This window comes from Tasmannia lanceolata, unplaced genomic scaffold (assembly GCF_043159265.1).
Source record: "Tasmannia lanceolata isolate RefF3 unplaced genomic scaffold, GAP_Taslan_0.1 ptg000044l, whole genome shotgun sequence".
NCBI classification, from domain to species: Eukaryota; Viridiplantae; Streptophyta; class Magnoliopsida; order Canellales; family Winteraceae; genus Tasmannia; species Tasmannia lanceolata.
The window spans coordinates 19,546,211-19,565,533 of record NW_027518721.1 but is presented as its reverse complement, the minus strand read 5'-3'; the positions used below and the strand labels follow the sequence as shown (position 1 = coordinate 19,565,533).

The window sequence follows — 19,323 nt, the reverse complement described above, 5'->3', positions numbered from 1 at the left end:
TAAAGTTTTAAATGAAAAATTACCTAGAAATGGTTCTAAAGTTTGAAAATTACGAAAAAAAATATCAACAAAATGTAATAAGATATGACAATTACGGAAAAAACTACAAGCAAAAGTAGAAAGTTATGACAATTACGGTGAAAAAGAATTTTCCTGAGAAATTCTCTCATTTTTCCTTCGATTTGGAGAAATTCGTCCCGCGAATTTCGAGGGTTCCACGTCACCCGACAAGCATCCGACATAACCAGCGGTCAAAATTTCAATTTCTGCTAAATCCCTACCAAACACTCCTCGGATAATTAGGAGAATTACATTCCCTGCTATTTTACTCAAAAAAACGTAACCAAACTGAGCATTAAGTATCGCAACATGTGATCCTGCGCCTGTGTGTATAACAAAAATATCGCGAGATTTTCTAATAGATTTGTGGTGTATGGCGAGATGTGATGGGCTTTTATTACTGTTTATTGTTTTTTTGTTGGTTTTTTTTAAAACTTGGCAGTGCAGAAAATAATAAAAAACATATATAGAGCGTAAAAGAATCACAGATTGAGCAAAAGATATTGTAAGTTAGAAAGAAATAAAATAAAAGAATCACATGTTACACGACTAACTTGTCTGATAACCTGAAATTTTAGTGTTTTTTCAATTATTCTCCGACCATTTCAAAGCTTTACTAATGCAAAATCATCTGCAATCACAACAATAAATAGTCAGCTGAACAATAGAAAGAAGAGAAGGAAAAAGAAAACCTGGGAAGAAAAACTGAAAAAGGCAAATGCATAAGGAGAACAAATCTTACTTACATGCTATATCATTCAAAACAAAGGGATTCCTTCTTCTTCTTCTTCTTTCAACAGCAGAGATCATAAAAGAAAGCCACAAAATGGATCAAAATCGCAGATCAGATTGGAAGTACCTAAATGGAAGAAATCTGCAGCAATAAGCACCTTCAGTGTTTGAAAATGAAACTCAATTCAGCTGAAATAAAAGAACAATAAATCCCTGAATTAAAAAATGGAAAAAATAAAATAAAAAAATCCACGCAAGATCTCGTTAAACCTGTGTAGCCCAAATCCTATCTGAAACGAAAATACCACCAAGATCTCGAGAAATCCGCCCAAAATCTCGCGAATTTTTTAGTCCGTAGGGTTTTTTTTAGGGCGCTGATATCCCCCCCCCCCCCCCCCCCCCACGCCGCCTTGACGGCTGGCTAACGTTAAACGTTAGGATATGTCACTTTCCCACCATTTGACCGGCCTCTCTCTCTCTCTCACTTTCCCACCATTTGACCGGTCTCTCTCTCTCTCTCCACACACTCTCTCTCTCTCTCTCTCTCTCTCTCTCTCCACACACACAACAGGAACAGTTGGTGGGCCCAACCGTTGGTGGAATGGTGGGCCCATCTTTACACAACGTTGGCTCCGCCCATACCACTGTAGAATAATCCAAACCGTCCATTTGATGGGCCATAAACGTAAATAGGTTGCGTCCCAAAATATCATTTCCATAGGCAAATCCTAACCCTCCGATCTAAATAGAAACTACATCTTATACGACCTCTATAGATTGTAGGGTTGTGATCATCCTATGGAAATAATTTTTGGGGCACAACCTATTTACATTGTGGCCCATCAAATGAATGGTTTGGATCATTCTATGGAGTTGGTTGTAAAGTAACATTAAGGCCCGTCCACAACATAGGACGATACAAGCTGTCCATGGTTTGGATAATCCTATGGAGTTGGTAACATTAAGGCCCAATCGTAGGCCCCACCAATTTTTTTTCAAATTGAAGCTTACCGTCCACAACATAGGATGATCCAAGCCGTCCATGGTTTGGATCCTCCTATGGTGTGGTTCGTACAGTAACATTAAGGCCCAATTTAGGCCCCACCCATATTTTTGAAAATGAAGTGTACCGTCCAGACCATAGGATGATCCGAGCCGTCCATTTGATGGGCCATAACGTAAATGGGTGCTGCCCCCAAAAGGGTTGGCCCATCAAATGAATGGTTTGGATCATCCTGTGGTCGTACAGTAACATTAAGGCCCATCCACAACATAGGATGATCCAAGCCGTCCATGGTTTGGATAATCCTATGGAGTTGGTCGTACACTAACATTAAGGCCCAATCGTAGGCCCCACCGATATTTTTCAAATTGAAGCGTACCATCCACAACATAGGATGATCCAAGCCATCCATTGTTTGGATCATCCTATGGTGTGGTTCGTACCAATTTAGGCCCCACCCATATTTTTGAAAATGAAGTGTACCGTTCAGACCATAGGATGATCCGAGCCGTCCATTTGATGGGCCACAATGTAAATAGGTTGTGCCTCAAAAATCATTTCCGTAGGATGATCACAACCCTACAATCTATAGAGGTTGCATAAGATGTAGTTTCTATTTAGATCGGAGGGCTAGGATCCGCCTATGGAAAAATATTTTGGGACGCAACCTATTTACGTTTATGGCCCATCAAATGGACGGTTTGGATTATCCTATGGTATGGAATGGGCGGGGCCTACATTGTTCAAAGATGGGCCCACCATTCCCCCAATGGTTTCTGTTGGGCCCACCTGACACCTACGCATGAATCCAGAATGTAGCGCTTATTGCTCTTCATTTCATTTGACATTCAATTTTGCCAGTTTGTTTTGTAACATAGGCCCCACGACAATTCTTTCTTCAGGAGAATTCTACTTGGAGGGTGCAGTCTTCATTCTTCAGTCCAACACTCATTTCTGTCAAGTTTAAGGTATTATGTACTGTTTTTATAACTTCAGCAGTTTCCCATATTTTTGTCATGATGGTATCACCATCATGCCTTTAGTGCTCAAAATGGTATCACCATGATTACACACCAGCCACTCAAAATTTGAAACTAAATTAGGCACTGCCATTTTCACCCGAAATTGCTTGAATAGAGTTACATGTGACTCTGTTTTCTTTGGATGGAAGTGGCTCTCATCATTTCGGTCTATGTCATTAATTCTTTCAGGGGTCATGTTTTCCCTTTGTTTTGCACTTCTTAATGATTTTTTCAAAGTCCAAAAATCTAGAAATAACCCATCACTGAAGTTTATAGGACAATTTTTGGCCATCTATTACGGATTTTTTCTGTTTGATTTAATCTCTTTTCAGAGTTTTTTTTTGCCACCTGTTAGGCCTAAAATCGGTAACAGATACGGCAGTGACGTAAGAGCTGGGCTGGAGGACCCGAGGAGCTGAAGTGAAGGAGCTGAGCCCTGCACAAGAGCAAACGATGTCAAAAGACCAACCCGGAGTTGTTGCTCCGGATGGGCCCTTCGACACTCAAGTCAGTACGAGCAAGAGTGCAGAGCCAAATTTTAAGAGTGGTAGCTTAGAAGTCATTACCCTTCGCTTTGAGCCTTGAGAGGCCTTTTATAGAGGGAGACCTGGGATGGTTGGATTACCACCCCAGGACATGTATCGGCCCTTTTGCGAGTTTAGGTTTACCTACTCTTAGGTAATTACCGGATTGCCCCTGGGCCGACGCTGGATTTATGGTGGGCCCTCCTGGGGCCAAGTGTCGACAGCTAATTAGTTGTTGTTTTTCATACCCCATCAGTTGCCCCCCAGTTCTCCAAGTCATTGTAGTGATTTGGGGAAGTGTGATGAGTTACATTCCTGAATGGTAGAACGAGCCGGTGTTCGGGACGGCTCGGTGGAAAACCTGCCCGGCCAAGCCGTCCGCCTGGCCTGGGACGGCCAGAAGCGGAGAGGAAAATCTGTCTGGCTAAGCCGTCTGTCCGGCCTGGGAAATCTGTCTGGCTAAGCCGTCTGTCCGGCCTGGGAAATCTGTCCGGCTAAGCCGTCTGTCCGGCCTAGGGAGTCTGTCCGGCTAAGCCGTCTGTCCGGCCAAGTCCTGTCCGGCTTGGGCTGGACTGATTTTTGTCGTCTAGCGGACGCGTCATATTTTGTCCGGCTTGGGCCGGACTGATTTTTGTCGTCTAGTGGACGCGTCATATCCTGTCCGGCTTGGGCCGGACTGATTTTTGTCGTCTTACGGACGCGTCATAACCTGTCCGGCTTGGGACGGGCAGATTTTTGTCGTTTTGCGGACGCGTCATATTTTGTCCAACTTGGGCCAGACTGATTTTTGTCGTCTAACGGACGCGCCATATTCTGTCCAGCTTGGGCCGAACTGATTTTTGTCGTTTTACGGACACATCATATCCTGTTCGGCTTGGGCCGGACTGATTTTTGTCTTTTTGCGGAAGCGTCATATTCTGTCCGGCTTGGGCCGGGCAAGCGAATGCGTCATATTCTGTCCGGTTTGGACCGGACACAATTACTCAGAAGGTATCCCGCGCTCAAGCAGTTTAAATAACCGACCGTTTTCCTCCTGTGTATTGCACGCGCGTTTTCCGCCTCGGGACGTGAGCCTTTCATTAATGAGGAACACTTGGCACCATGTAAGGGCCCTCGAAGCGCGTGCCTTTCATTAATGCAAACCGCCTTAAGCCAAGGTCTATAAAAGGAGGTTTTCACTTTTCACATTTCACTTTTACTCTCTTGCTTTTTCTCCTTTGTTCTTGCTCTGCCTGTTTGGCTCGGGTAGCTCGTGGTTGTGACCGTCCGTGGATTAGGAGCTTTCTGTTCGCACCGGTAATCTTCTTGAGCGCGTCTTTTACTTGTTTCTTTTCCTGCGTTCTTCATGTCCCGTAGTACCTCTAGCTCTGAGTCCGGTTTGGAGTCCGGTTCAGGGGAGTCCTCTTCCAGTAGCTCAAGGTCTAGGTCGTCGGGGAGGACACAAAATAATCCGCCCAGGACTCCCGGCCCCTATATGGCGAGTCCCGATGTTAGTGTAGAATTCGTAGATAATGAGGACTAGGTGATTTTGGATGTGAACACCACCCCGCCCCCAATGGATAGTTACTTCCGAGCAGAGGTGAGCGTTGGTAGCGACGCCGCTGAGGCGTCCACAACATTCCTCCCGGGCTGGGCCGTTGAGGTCGTAGCTAGGGCCCGGATGGACGCCAATCCCCAATACAACGTTCAGGCTCTTTACGAGGAGAATATCCTTGAGGAGTCCAGGCTGGGGGACATTAGGGATAGGTACGGTATTCCCCAAAGGTTTGGGTTGAGCGCTGCGATAGAGGGAGATAGGGCTTGCAACGACAGCTCCAACGTCTGTATATACGACGAGTCGTTAAGAGCCAGGCTCAGGTTCCCTCCGCACCCATTCTTCGTCGTGGTCCTTCAATATTACGGGCTGGTTCCGGCTCAGATCGCGCCGAACTCATGGAGGACGCTGATCGGGTTTATATACCTTGTCCAGGGCCGGCTTCAAAGAAGTTTGTCTATGTCGTTGTTCCGCATGTGTGCGCACCTGAAGAGGCATAAGGACGGGGGTTGGATTTATATTAGCCAGCGCCCTGAGGTGAAAATGATCACTGGCATTCCATCCTCCATACATCTATGGAAGAACAGGTTCTTCTATGTCGAGGACAGAGAGCCTACTGAGCCCTGGCCGGTTCCTCTAAAATGGGACACCCCAGACACACTTGCACTGAGCCGCAAGCTGCTCCTTGAGGGCGAAGATATGGGAAAGTTCACCCTAGTCTGTGAGGAGTTGCACCGGGAGGGCCTCATTCATTGTGCGGAATTCTTTGGGGAAGAGGTTCTGGTCGGGCTTGGCATTAGTACTGCGACCCCGTCACGTATGTGGCTAGTCTTACTTTTAAACTCTTTTTCCTCCTTTTTGCTCCTGACCGGTTTTTGTTCGTCCATGTTGACTTTCAGAGATGCAGACGCAGTCCAAGTTGGAGAAGGTGAGGCGAGGAGCCTTTGTCAAGGGCCAGGGCCAGAAGAGGAAGGCCCCCGAGATTTCCAGTCCTGCACCAACCAAGGACGTACCGCCCCCCAAGGGCAAGCCAACGGTGAGGCTTGTCGGCCCCTACGGTCGGAGAGCGGGGACACCTAGGCAGGGCGACACATCTACCGGAGTCCGCCCCACCCCCGCGAGGTCTGGGGACAATGTTTTCCGGCCCAACTGGGCTGTTCAGAAGAGCGACACTGGCCTGGGTGAAAGCCGTGTTGCCAGGGAGATCATTAGCAAGGGCCAACTGAGCCAGGATCAGCTCCAGGTTCTCAACGAGCCTCCGGATGCGGCCGAAGAGGCTATTTTCTCCTCGCTCTATCAAATCGGTGTGTACTATCACGATTTCCGCGAGAAGAGTCGGAAGTTCTCTTCCGCAATTACCAAGTCTGAGGAGGAGAACGGCAAGTTGATCCAGGAGGCGGCTGAGCTCAATAGGTCTATCCAGGAGAGAGACGACGAGATAAAAAGACTCAAGTCCGAGAATGCCGCCCAGTTGGAGAAGGTTGCTGACGCCCTCGAATTGCCGAGAGGGAGAGCCCAGGAGAGGCAGATAGCGGCCGTGGCGGACGCCGTGCAGAAAAAAGAGGACGAGCTAATTAGCTTATCCACGGAGTCGTACAAGTTGGGGTTTATGGATTGCCTTGAGTAGGTCAAGGGGTCTAACCCGAACGTCGTTCTCACGGGCCTTGTCCTTCCTGACCCGCTGGCAGGTGAGGGCAGGATGCCGCGGCGGGGGGTCCTTCGCATTAGGGTAGCTATGGGGTGCCTTGAGCTACCCGTTCTTCCTTTTTGGCAGTTCACTGATTCTTTTTGTAATGGCCCTTGGGAGGCCCTACTTTTTGTAATGGCCCTTCGAGGCCCACCCTTTTATGAATAGAAGTTGCATTTCGCCGTCCACTGTTTCCGCTCATGTCTACCTTTGGCTAATTATTAATTAACTCAACCCTGTGGGTCAGTAATACTTGTAAAACAGTTCGTTTCCGAGCAGAACGGTACTTCGGGCAGGCATCCAAGTTTTTGTTGACCCCGGTCTTTGTAGAGACGAACCGAGGTGAACCAAGCAGTGAGTACCCACGTTCTAGTGAACTGGGTTTCCGAGTGGGTTTGGTTTTTCTGCGCGGGCCCTTTCCTGACCAGGAGTGCGCTCCCGGTCTTTGCGGAGACGGGCTGGGGCAAACCAAGCAGCGAGTACCCAAGCTTTTTAGTGAACTGGGTTCCGAGGTTTGATTTTTCTGCCCGGACTCGTTCTTGACCAGGAGTGCGCTCCCGTTTTACATACCCGTTTTACATAGAAATAAAGAGAGCCCAAATTCCATTTAGACCACATAACTATTCTTCATAGAAAAGTTTTCATTGGATCTAAAATGGGCATGAATTAAAACAAAATTTACACAAAACCAATTTTACGTAGAAAAAAAAGGGAGTCCTAGGCCATGCTTGGCCACCATGATTTTTTTCTTTTCATGATAAAATTAGTTTCTCAAGTGGTGAGAGGATGGGAGAAGGAGAGACTTGAGAGGACATGAATAAGCAGAGGGTGAGAAGTAGCTACTAAAACAAGGAAAAAGTGAATCATATTTTGGGTGGAGTTTTTTGTTTCCTTGTTTTGGCTTTTCTTACCCTCTCAACACCACCTTTTTTTATGAAATCTCCAATGTATTACCATATGGGTGTGTTTATAACCGTTGGATTGTAACGGGTTTCAGATCAGGGACTATATATAAACTCAATCTCATGAGATGAGCATATCTGAAAAACACACAACTGAAAGCCCCCTGTTGGGAGGAGTAGTCCCTTAGCCCAAGAGATTAGTTATTGGAACTGAGCATCGCTCACTGATGCTTATGGAATTTCTGATATACTATGATTTTGACAAGTGTGAGATTTATGCTCAAACTAAGATCACTAGAAAACCTTTTCGTCAGGTTTCTAGGAGCACACAACTTCTTGAGTTGATACATTCTGACCTTTGTGACTTTAAAAGTTTTACTACTAGAGGTGGTCGGAAGTATTTGATCACATTTATAGACGATATGTCAAGATATTGTCATATTTATTTGTTAAAATCAAAGAATGAAGCTTTTGTTAAGTTTAAAGTTTTTAAGAATCGAGTTGAATTGCAACTGAACCTGAAAATTAAGAGAGTTAGGAGTGATAGAGGAGGAGAATACACTTCGACAGAGTTCAAGGAATTCTGTGCCTCTCAGGGCATAATACTTGAAACTACTGCTCCTTACTCGCCTCAATCTAATGGTGTAGCTGAGCGTAAGAACATGACGTTAACAGAAATGTTAAACTCCATGTCATTGACAGCCGGCATGCCTAATTGCTATTGGGGAGAAGCAGCTTTGACTGCAAATCACATCCCGAATAGATTGCCACACTCAAAATGTTCCTCCACTCCTTATGAGTTATGGCATGCTCATCCTTGTAGATATGATACTCTTAAGACTTGGGGCTGTATTGCATATGTAAGGATACCAGATTCTAGGAGACCTAAAGTGGGACCTAAAACAAACACTTGTGTTTATCTAGGAGGTGCAGAAGATAGTGCTACTGATCGGTTTTTGGATCTATCAACCAGTATGGTTATAGAATCTCGAGATGCAGTTTTCTTTGAGAATAAATTTCTCAGATATTAGGGTTTGACCATACCAGGCGATATAGAGGTGGTTACAGAATTGCCGGTTGGGTCTAAACCAATTACTTCTGACACTAGTCTCAAATTGATATCTGAGTTAGTTCCTGTAAGAGTTTCTACAAGAGATAGAGTACCCAAAAATTTTGGTGAGGACTTTGTGACCTACCATTTAGAGAATGATCCATCATCCTATAAGGAAGCGATGAGATCTAGGGACTCTTTGTTGTGGGCAGAAGCCATTGATGATGAAATGAGCCCTCTGTTACAAAATCTAACTTGGTAGCTAGTCGATTTGCCAAAAGGGGCCAAGACTGTGGGCTGTAGATGGATATTGAAGAAGAAACTTAATCCTGACGGATCTATAGCTCGATATAAAGCACGTTTAGTAGCTAAGGGCTATACTCAAGTGAGTGGGATAGACTACTTTGATGTCTACTCACCGGTCTGTCATTTGGCTACAATAAGAATTCTTCTTGCTTTGACATCTATTGAGCATTTTGTTGTGCATCAAATGGATGTAAAGACAACTTTTCTCAATGGAGAACTGTCAGAGGAAATCTACATGAATCAACCTGAAGGGTTTGTCATGAAAGGTTTTGAGAATAAAGTTTGTAAATTAAACAAATCTTTATATGGTCTTAAACAAGCACCTAAATTGTGGCATCAGAAATTTGACAAAGTAGTAAAGAGCCTTGGTTTCTGTCAAGTTACTCAGATAAATGCCTTTATTATCGTTCTGTGTCGAATAAGGTCGCAATTATTTGCTTGTATGTAGATGACATGTTGATTCTTGGTTCCGATCTCTTTGTAGTGAGTGACGTGAAACTAACCTTGGGTAAAGAATTCGACATGAAAGACCTGGGTGTTGTTGACACCATTCTTAGTATGAAAGTATGTTTTGAAAGGCAAGGAATTTTCCTTAGCCAAGCCCATTATATTGAAAAACTACTTTCTATATGGGGATGTAATGAGTGCAAACCGATTGAGACACCATTTGATTATACTAAGAAGCTGATCCCTAATGAATGAGACAGTGTGAATCAGTTAGATTATTCTAGAGTGATTGGTAGTCTCATGTATGCTATGAGTTGCACTAGGCCAGACATAGCCTTTACAGTTGGCATGCTGAGTCGTTTTACTAGTAATCCTGGCCATGAGCATTGGGATGCCCTTATGAGGCTGATGAGATACCTTAAAGGTACTCAAAATTATGCTCTTTGTTATGGTAGCCATCCTCCTGTTTTGGAAGGATATTCTGATGCATCATGGGGCTCAGAATTAAGAGACAGTAAGTCTACCAGTGGTTATGTATTTACCCTGGGTGGAGCTGCTGTTGCGTGGAAGTCAAAGAGACAAACTTGCATTGCCTTGTCATCTATGGAATCAGAACTATATGCTCTAGCTTCAGCTGCAGATGAAGCAGAGTGGATAAAGAATCTGATTATGGACATTCCACTAACTAGATTAAGGATTCATTCCTTAAGTGTCTTCTGTGATAATCAAGCTACAATTACGATTGTGAAGAACTCACTCTTTAATGGTAAGAGGAGACATCTTAGGCTGAAACATGCCATGCTGAATTATCTCATTGAACACGGGATTATCACTTTGATTGATGTGAGATCGAAGGATAATATGGCCGATGCTCTCACAAAAAGATTGTCTAAAGCTCGAACATTCAAAATTATAAAGGAAATGGGATTAAAATCTGTAAAGATAGAGGAAAATTAAGTTAAAGCCTTTATAGAAAAGACTTAACTTATATTATCCAGGTTATGGACTTAATCTACATTCTCCATGTTAATTTGAATTTTTGGATATTCCTTGTATGGCCCTAGATAAGCACTTGATATGTTTTCTTTATGTTTAAAGTTGTTGTATATTATTCCATACTTGATGATATACCCTCTTTTGAGATAGGTTGTACATTCCACATTTGATGATACAATTTAACTCAAACTTGGTTAGCCTGTTTGGGAAGGGTTGAACATTCCACACTTGATAATTCAACTTGACTCAAATATGGATAAGATGACTTAACATTTTATGAAAGCATGAAATGGTTGTTTGCAAAAGAAACCAGTTTTTTGATCTTGTTCTTTATTGAAACTTGACAATTATGGTGTAATGGTTCTTTGCAAAACAAGCTATTTTGGTCTTGTTCTTTATTGAAACTTGATAATGATGCTTATTGTGAGAGTGAAACTAATACATTTTTCAACCATTTTTGGAATGTACTAAGTTCTTCTTCAGGTAGAACTAGATACTTTCGTGAATTATGGATTTGTACTGAGTTCTTTTTCAGGAAGAACTAGATACTTTCATCTTTACACTGTTGTTTGGATTCATTTTCATGAAATCCATTTTGGTAATTCACAGGAATTGGCAAAAAATGAGGAGCGCATCTTGATTTTGACTTTGATGAAGATGACTTACTTGATGAGTAAATCTTCTAAAGTTGTAAAGACTGAGTGCCTTCTTTCTGTATGTGTATAGAGTTCACTTATATGTGACACTTTATTTTAGATCTTGATGAGAATCATACCCCATGAATGAATTCTTCTTCGAGCAGTGGGGTTCATATATATATGAAACTACTTTTTGGGTTGAGTTTATTGTATATGAAACTCTTGGTTGTTCATAAAAGTATTCGTGTTTTTTCAGTTGGATTACCGATTTTTTATGACAATGTGATGTGGATAGTTCAATATTTTGTTTGAACATCACACTATTGTGGACCCCGATCCGAGAGAGGCGGCGGTGAGGGACGAGCCCCACGCGCTAAGGTCTCTATGGATCATCCACGTGAATGGAGAGCTCTACCAAGGAACTCTCGAAAGAAGAATGCCCCTCACAGCATGAGTGGCGATAAAAAGGTGAGATACCTCTCGATTCGGGGACTAGCCCAGATTCGAGGCGTACCTTAAACAAAGAAGAGTCGCCATCCAAGGAAAAAGGCAAATGGGCCCTGGATCCCATACTATGCTCTGTTGCAACGGATAACCAGAGATATAAAATAAGGTTCGTGCCTGGTTACGAATTCGGAAGGTCTAAAGAGCACCTCATCCGCCCAAGTGCAAACACCTGGTCTCTTATGCCATTTACTTAATAATTTTGAAGAGTTTTGGGCGAAAATCATATGAAATGGGAACACAAATCTCCGAGAAGACGTCTATCTAATCATGCATGTCTCGGAGGAATAATAAACACACATAAAAGAAATAAAAGTGTCACCTGAGAATAACTAGGTTATGAATGTCAAACCTAAATTGGTGTCTAAGTTCTGGTGTGCAAACACATGCATGCTACAGCTAAAAGCATAAGGTCTGCGCAATAAAGTAAGAAAACACTGCAAAACATAGAAAATGACTCGATACCATACAATCCTAAAACTCTAATCTATACCTAGGCCCGAGTCTATAGATGATCTGATGTTCATCCAAAGAAGCCTACGTATCCCCGCCTCCACGAGAATCAAGGCAACGTAGTTCTTCGCACCTATTCTAAGCTATGATGCCTAAGACATATAGACCTCTATCCTAGACTCGATCTAAAAGACCGGACTAGTTCTTAAAGCTTCTTGTGTGATTATTTAAATTCCAATGGATTGTAGATTTTAGGACACCCTATATGCCCTAACTAAATGCAGGTTAGCCCTAAGCTAATGCAGGTGGTTCCTATAATCTATGTGTAGCTAGGCTGTATATCCTAGGAAAAACAGTAGGATCTATCGCATCTTAGACCTAGTCATCAATTAGCGATGTGGATCGCCAACTGACCGGACGGAGGCGTAAAACTCCTAGCTAGGACTCACTCCTAACTCTAACACAAACAAATAAAACACACAACAAACAAACAATGAACGAGGGAGCAACTCCCGACTCAAAAACTCTCTAACTAGGACAACCTCCTAACTCTAGAGGAAGATCCTTTCGAAAAAACAATATTTTGAAAGATTTTTTGTAATTTTGAAAGATTTAAAATGCTTATTTTTAAAGGTTTGGCTGGACTTGGGATGTGGATCCCAAGCTGCACTACGTACTCTGTTGAAAGGGATCAAGCCAACGTAGTTCGGAAAAGATTCCTAACTACTCTCTTAATGACTCAAGATTTTTGAGATTTTTGGTTTTTTAGATGTTTTTGATGTTTTTGACACGAGAGGACTGAATCCTATCATCATAAGGGGAGGACAGACTCCTGATATCCCGCAAAGGTTGGACAGCATCCTATGCTTTGCGGGGGAATGAACAGAAACACGACTCTGCAAGGGTTGGACAACATCCTATACCTTGCAAGAGCGGATAGAAGAACATGATCTGATGAAAGGTTGGATAAAATCCTAACCCCTATGATGATAGAATTTGATTCCTGAATAAGAGGACTGACTCTCTAGACTAAGGACGGATTCCTATGCTAGTGGACTATCAAACTAAGATAAAGCTCACAAGTAATAAGGAAAAAGAGACCTTGTGCATATTTAGTAAAGGTAAAACACCCAGCCGGGCCGGACAGCTACCTAGCCCTAGGGTGCAACAAATGTGCAACCCAATACCCATAAGGGTAGGGGTATGTTGCCAAGCCGAGTAAGGTGTTCTCCCAAAACCAAACGACACACAAAGAGGAGGTTTAGTAAGAGAATGAGATAGAGAAAAATGCTAGCAAGACTGAGCAAGTCTCCTAGGATGGGCTTGGGCTATCACCTTCATCGCCCGACTATGAAAAAATCGAGTCTAGACTAAACCGTATATCTATACTATTTACATAACCAAATCCTCATAATCGAAGCAAAAGAAACTGAATCCAAAATCAACACATGCCAAGAAAATAAATAAAGAATAATCACATTCAACAAAGAAGATTAACCCAAAGTAAGAGCAAATAGAACCTTTCTTATTATCTCATAGCTAAGACAAATCATAAAATTCTCAGAATATCAAATGATTATTAAAAGAAAAACTATTAAGCACAATTACTATTCCAATAAAGAAAAGAGAAGAAAAATAATAATAATTTAAGAAGCTAACTATGCCTCTAACAAATATGATGATTAAAGGGCTGTCAATAGGTTTTAATAATTCTCGTGAAGCAAGCAGGCCAAAAAGAAAGAAGGAAACTAGCCAAAATAATATAATTAGTAGAACATAATTTCAATGATAACATTTCCAAAATAAACAAACCAAAGGATGGGATTTGTGAATTCTAATTATGAATGTTACTTACTTCTCTAATATCCAAAGTTATATGATGAGCTCATTTCCCTCCAGTTGTCCCATTGGTAAGTGCTAAGTAGTGGGGCCACCCATTAACCCATTAAATCAAAGTTGGGTCCAAAAATTAGACTAAAAGAACAATGGTGGCTCTACCAATACTTATGTACGGTTAACTGACTTTCTTGAAAAAAGAAAGTAGATCCCACCCTACCAAAACATGAGGTAAAAATAAAAATAAAAAAAAATAAAAAATAAAAATAAAAATAAAATAAAAATGGAACTATCATTTATGTGAGCATATAACAAAAGGAGAAAATACCACAGGTGGTGTAAGTATCAAGGTGTGAGGGCTGTTGGTATCAAAATGATGAGGGCTGTCCATATACAAATGGGAAAAAAGGGCTGCTGTGTATATCAAATGGGATATGAGGGTTGTTCGTATACACATGGGATAGGAACTACTGTGCATATCAAATGGGGTATGAAGGGCTGTCCATATACACATGGGATAGGAACTACTGTGCATATCAAATGGGGTATGAAGGGCTGTCCATATACACATGGGATAGGGGCTTCTGATATCAAATGTGAATGGCTGCCAAAAATCAAAGTGGTGAAGGAGCTGCCATTATCAAGAGTGAGAGCTGCTATTATCAATAATAAGTAGCCAATATCTTCACCACAATATTATAATAATGACTCTACTTATTCTGTCATACTCTTCAATTCGGTCTTGATTATGTGGTCATCAATTATATGCTTGAAATAGCCCAAAGCCAATTACAAAAGTATAGAACCGTTGAGCATAGCCACTGTTAAAATATGTGACATGGATATCAGTGCTTATAATATTTTTTAGAGAATGATGCCAAGATAACCATGCTTACATAGTTGCACTAATTCATCTTGTCTGTCATTATTAGAGTCACTAATTAGGATATGTATAATCCTCAAAATAACTAAAGGAAGGAAATGGGAAAAACAATCTGAGTTGGTGCCTCTATTAAACATGGTTGCCCTGATGTCATTTCCTAAGAACATAAGGAAGAGAACTCTCTTTAATCACAAGCATATGGAATTTTGTAATTCGGACCAAGGGTATGATCCAGTATTCTAAATTCCCTTCAGATGATACAATGAAAATAGGATTTTAAAATCCTAAATTAACAAGATGGACATGTTTTTCTTCAAATTAAAGAGAATGGAATGGGATTACCGGAAGGTAGCTGGTGAAGCCTTATTAAGTGAAAAGGTCTTGTTGCTCTCCTCCATAAATCTCCAAGATGTGTGTCCTTGTATCCTTCCCTAAAAATCAAATTACTCCACCTTCTGCTCCTCAAATCTTAAACCAAAAATTCAGCTCCTTTTCCACTTGACTTTCAAGATGAAAACCCCATTTCTTTGCAGCCCATAAATCTAACAATTGAAAGAAATATTATTGGGACCTGGAAGAGAGGAATATGGGACAATGATAGGGGAGAAAAGAGCACTGATGATGGGATCTATGGTGGTGGAATGGGTTTTATTGGTTAGGGACAAAATCTGATTGACTAAGAATAAATTTTGGACAGAAATTAATTGACGGAGTCACCGGAGCAAGTAAATTTCACCGGAATCCATGGTGAATGACTAGAGGAGTTCGCCAAAGCCTATTTCGCTGGAATTAAATCTATGGAAATGATAAAGTAGCTGAAGCAAGAGATTCGGTCAATAGAGAGGGATGCAAACCCATTTTTCTTCTTTTGCTTTTGGAACTCTAGAATAGAGATCTCTCCCTCTCTTTCTTTGCTACGAATTTCATTGATCTCTTTCAGCAATTTTTGCCCAGATGAGGAGCCTCCCTGCTGCAATGTTTGACACAAAAACTTGAGCTAGTGATGGAATAAGGCTGGAAGGAAACAAGGGGTTTAGTGAAGGTGACTGTGATGATGGTTGAAGAGCAATGGAATTCGAGTTGGAATTGATAATAAAGGTGCTCGAATTTGCAAAGATGTATGAGGAATTTGCAGAGGGTTTTGACCTGATTTTGATGAGGTAATCAATATTACAAAAACAGTAGCAAATAGAGATGAAAATTAGGATAAAGGAAATAGAGATGGCTGGCCGGATTCCATGGAGATCCGCCGGATTCCGGTGAAATTTTGCCGGAGAAGATGAAGAGGGTTTACTCTAGGATTTAGAGAGAAAGATTTAGGTCTCTAAGGCGTGAATCTTGAGCTTTGACGAGTATAAGAAGGAAGAGGATGTAATAGAGGTTGCATAGAAGAATTTCGGCGGTTGGATCACCGGCGGAACGGCCGGATTCCGACGAGATCTTGCCGGAGAAGAAGAATATTAGGGTTTGGATTTTCTTAGATCTACTTTCTCTCTCCTTTTCCTCACTCTATCTCTCTCTAAAAGATTAGTCAAAAACCCCTCTCTTTAAATGAAGTCTTAAATTGGTATTTATAGGCAACGCAGGATGTAGATAACGGCACTCCAAATTGATGGGCGCGCCAATGGCGGAAAAATTGATAAGCGCACATTGAAATCGTGTCCCGTTCTGCCCCAGACCGTGACCCTTCCAGGATAATTCACCCCCCCTTTTCTGGTTTATACTACGGCACTATCTTGGCTCGTTTGCTAGGCAAACGCACTCCAATTTTGATGAAATTTTGCGGGGAGCTAGATAGGACTCTAACCTAGCTTAGGGTGAAATTTGGAGTTTTAAAACATTGGTTTGGTTAGTTTTTGCTCAAACATGGGAGGTTTAGGGCACGGTCAAAATGGGGTGTCTACAACTATCTATCTATGGATCATGCTATACGTAGAACATAAGGAGGAGATTGTTGGATATATGTTCTCATATAAGCCTATGGATAATGGACCTAAGTGTAGTGGGCCTTATGGGCTTAAGCCCATTAACTTCACCGACTAAATCAACGACTCGAACCCTTCAATATTTACAAACGTAAATATGGGCTGGGAGCAACGATCTTGGCATTCCACTTCGATGCCCTGTACGAAATGCTTCAAGCATTCTACTCTCCTTTTCTCTCCGCAGATTTAACAGGAAATACCTAAATGGAAGAAATCTGGAGGAATAAGCACCTTCAGTGTTTGAAAATGAAACTCAATTCAGCTGAAATAAAAGAACAATAAATCCATGAATTAAAAAATGGAAAAAAAAATAAAAAAGGGGCACACAATCTAGCATTTGGAAAACTCCCTTGCTCTATAGGGAAATCCTGGAACTTGGTACCCTCGTCGAACCCCTGCAAATCATAGGAGGCTTGAGAGTTCCAAAACTACGCGAAAAAAGATCTGTAGCAAATGAAAATGGAAAAAAAGACATGCGAAAAAAGAGGAAGATAAATATAAAAAAATATGTGGGAAATAAAACCTAAAATAACTGGGAAAAGTGACCCACAATAGAAGAACAAAGATATTCATAGATCAGAAGGGTTTTATCTCACACATATAGGGAAGATGATGAAGAAGATCAACAAAACAACCATGGAAACCCTAGAAGAATTGGAAGGTGCAGAATCAACACCAAAAAGAGATGTCTGTGAGTTCCATTTCGGGTTTTTGCATGCTAAGAGAGACCTCTCATGGGGTTTTAGTTCTACAGGAAATAAGAGATGTTACAGATAGAGAGAGAGAGGGGGGGCTTGAGGAGAGAGAGCAGGTGGGACAATATGGCTGAAATCTAGCCGAAGTCGAAGAAAAATCCAGAAATTTTGAGGTTGACGGAAGTATCTGGATGGTGGTTGTGGTGCGCGTCTCGAGGCGGGACTCGAGAAGCAAGAGAAATTGGAAACGGAAAATCCAGGAAACATCTCGTTAGACCCGTGTAGCCCAAATCCAATCTGAAACGAACATACCACCAAGGTCTCGAGAAATCCGCCCAAAATCTCACGAATTTTTTAGTCCGTAGGTTTTTTTTTAGGGCGCTGATATTTCCCCCCCTGACGGCTGGCTAACGTTAAACGTTAGGATATGTCACTTTCCCACCATTTGACCGGCCTCTCTCCACTCTCTCTCTCTCTCACTTTCCCACCATTTGACCGGTCTCTCTCTCTCCACACACACAACAGGAACAGTTGGTGGGCCCATCTTTACACAACGTAGGCCCCGCCCATACCACTATAGGATAATCCAAACCGTCCATTTGATGGCCCATAAACGTAAATAGGTTGCGTCCCAAAATATCATTTCCATAAGCAGATCCTAGCCCTCCAATCTAAATAGAAACTACATCTTATACAACCTCTATAGATTGTAGGGTTGTGATCATCCTATGGAAATGATTTTTGGGGCACAACCTATTTACATTGTGGCCCATCAAATGAATGGTTTGGATCATTCTATGGAGTTGGTCGTAAAGTAACATTAAGGTCCGTCCACAACATAGGACATCCAAGCTGTCCATGGTTTGGATAATCCTATGGACTTGGTAACATTATGGCCCAATCGTAGGCCCCACCAATTTTTTTTCAAATTGAAGCATACCGTCCACAACATAGGATGATCCAAGCCGTCCATGGTTTGGATCCTCCTATGGTGTGGTTCGTACAGTAACATTAAGGCCCAATTTAGGCCCCACCCATATTTTTGAAAATGAAGTGTACCGTCCAGACCATAGGATGATCCGAGCCGTCCATTTGATGGGCCATAACATAAATGGGTTGTGCCCCCAAAAGGGTTGGCCCATCGAATGAATGGTTTGGATCATCCTGTGGTCGTACAGTAACATTAAGGCCCATCCACAACATAGGATGATCCAAGCCGTCCATGGTTTGGATAATCCTATGGAGTTGGTCGTACAGTAACATTAAGGCCCAATCGTAGGCCCCACCGATATTTTTCAAATTGAAGCGTACCATCCACAACATAGGATGATCCAAGCCATCCATGGTTTGGATCATCCTATGGTGTGGTTCGTACCAATTTAGGCCCCACCCATATTTTTGAAAATGAAGTGTACCGTTTAGACCATAGGATGATCCGAGCCGTCCATTTGATGGGCCATAACGTAAATGGGTTGTGCCCCCAAAAGGGTTGGCCCATCAAATGAATGGTTTGGATCATCCTGTGGTCGTACAGTAACATTAAGCCCATCCACAACATAGGATAATCCAAGCCGTCCATGGTTTGGATAATCCTATATGGAGTTGGTCGTACACTAACATTGAGGCCCAATCGTAGGCCCCACCGATATTTTTCAAATTGAAGCGTACCATCCACAACATAGGATGATCCAAGCCATCCATGGTTTGGATCATCCTATTCGTACCAATTTAGGCCCCACCCATTTTTTTGAAAATGAAGTGTACCGTTCAGACCATAGGATGATCCGAGCCGTCCATTTGATGGGCCACAATGTAAAGAGGTTGTGCCCAAAAAATCATTTCCGTAGGATGAACACAACCCTACAATCTATAGAGGTTGCATAAGATGTAGTTTCTATTTAGATCGGAGGGCTAGTATCCGCCTATGGAAAAATATTTTGGGACGCAACCTATTTACGTTTATGGCCCATCAAATGTACGGTTTGGATTATCCTATGGTATGGTATGGGCGGGGCCTACGTTGTTCAAAGATGGGCCCACCATTCCACCAATGGTTTCTGTTGGG

General features: G+C 42.2%; 1 long non-coding RNA gene across 1 annotated transcript; it reads right to left on the bottom strand.

Moving 5' to 3' along the window:
• Positions 1–549: 549 nt before the first annotated feature.
• Positions 550–16,551, bottom strand: LOC143864055 (uncharacterized). The gene is made up of 3 exons (XR_013241065.1): positions 14,921–16,551; positions 807–934; positions 550–691 (listed from the first exon to the last, which is right to left on the bottom strand). It is a non-coding gene; the product is annotated as an uncharacterized LOC143864055 (long non-coding RNA).
• Between the last annotated feature and the right edge of the window lie 2,772 nt (positions 16,552–19,323).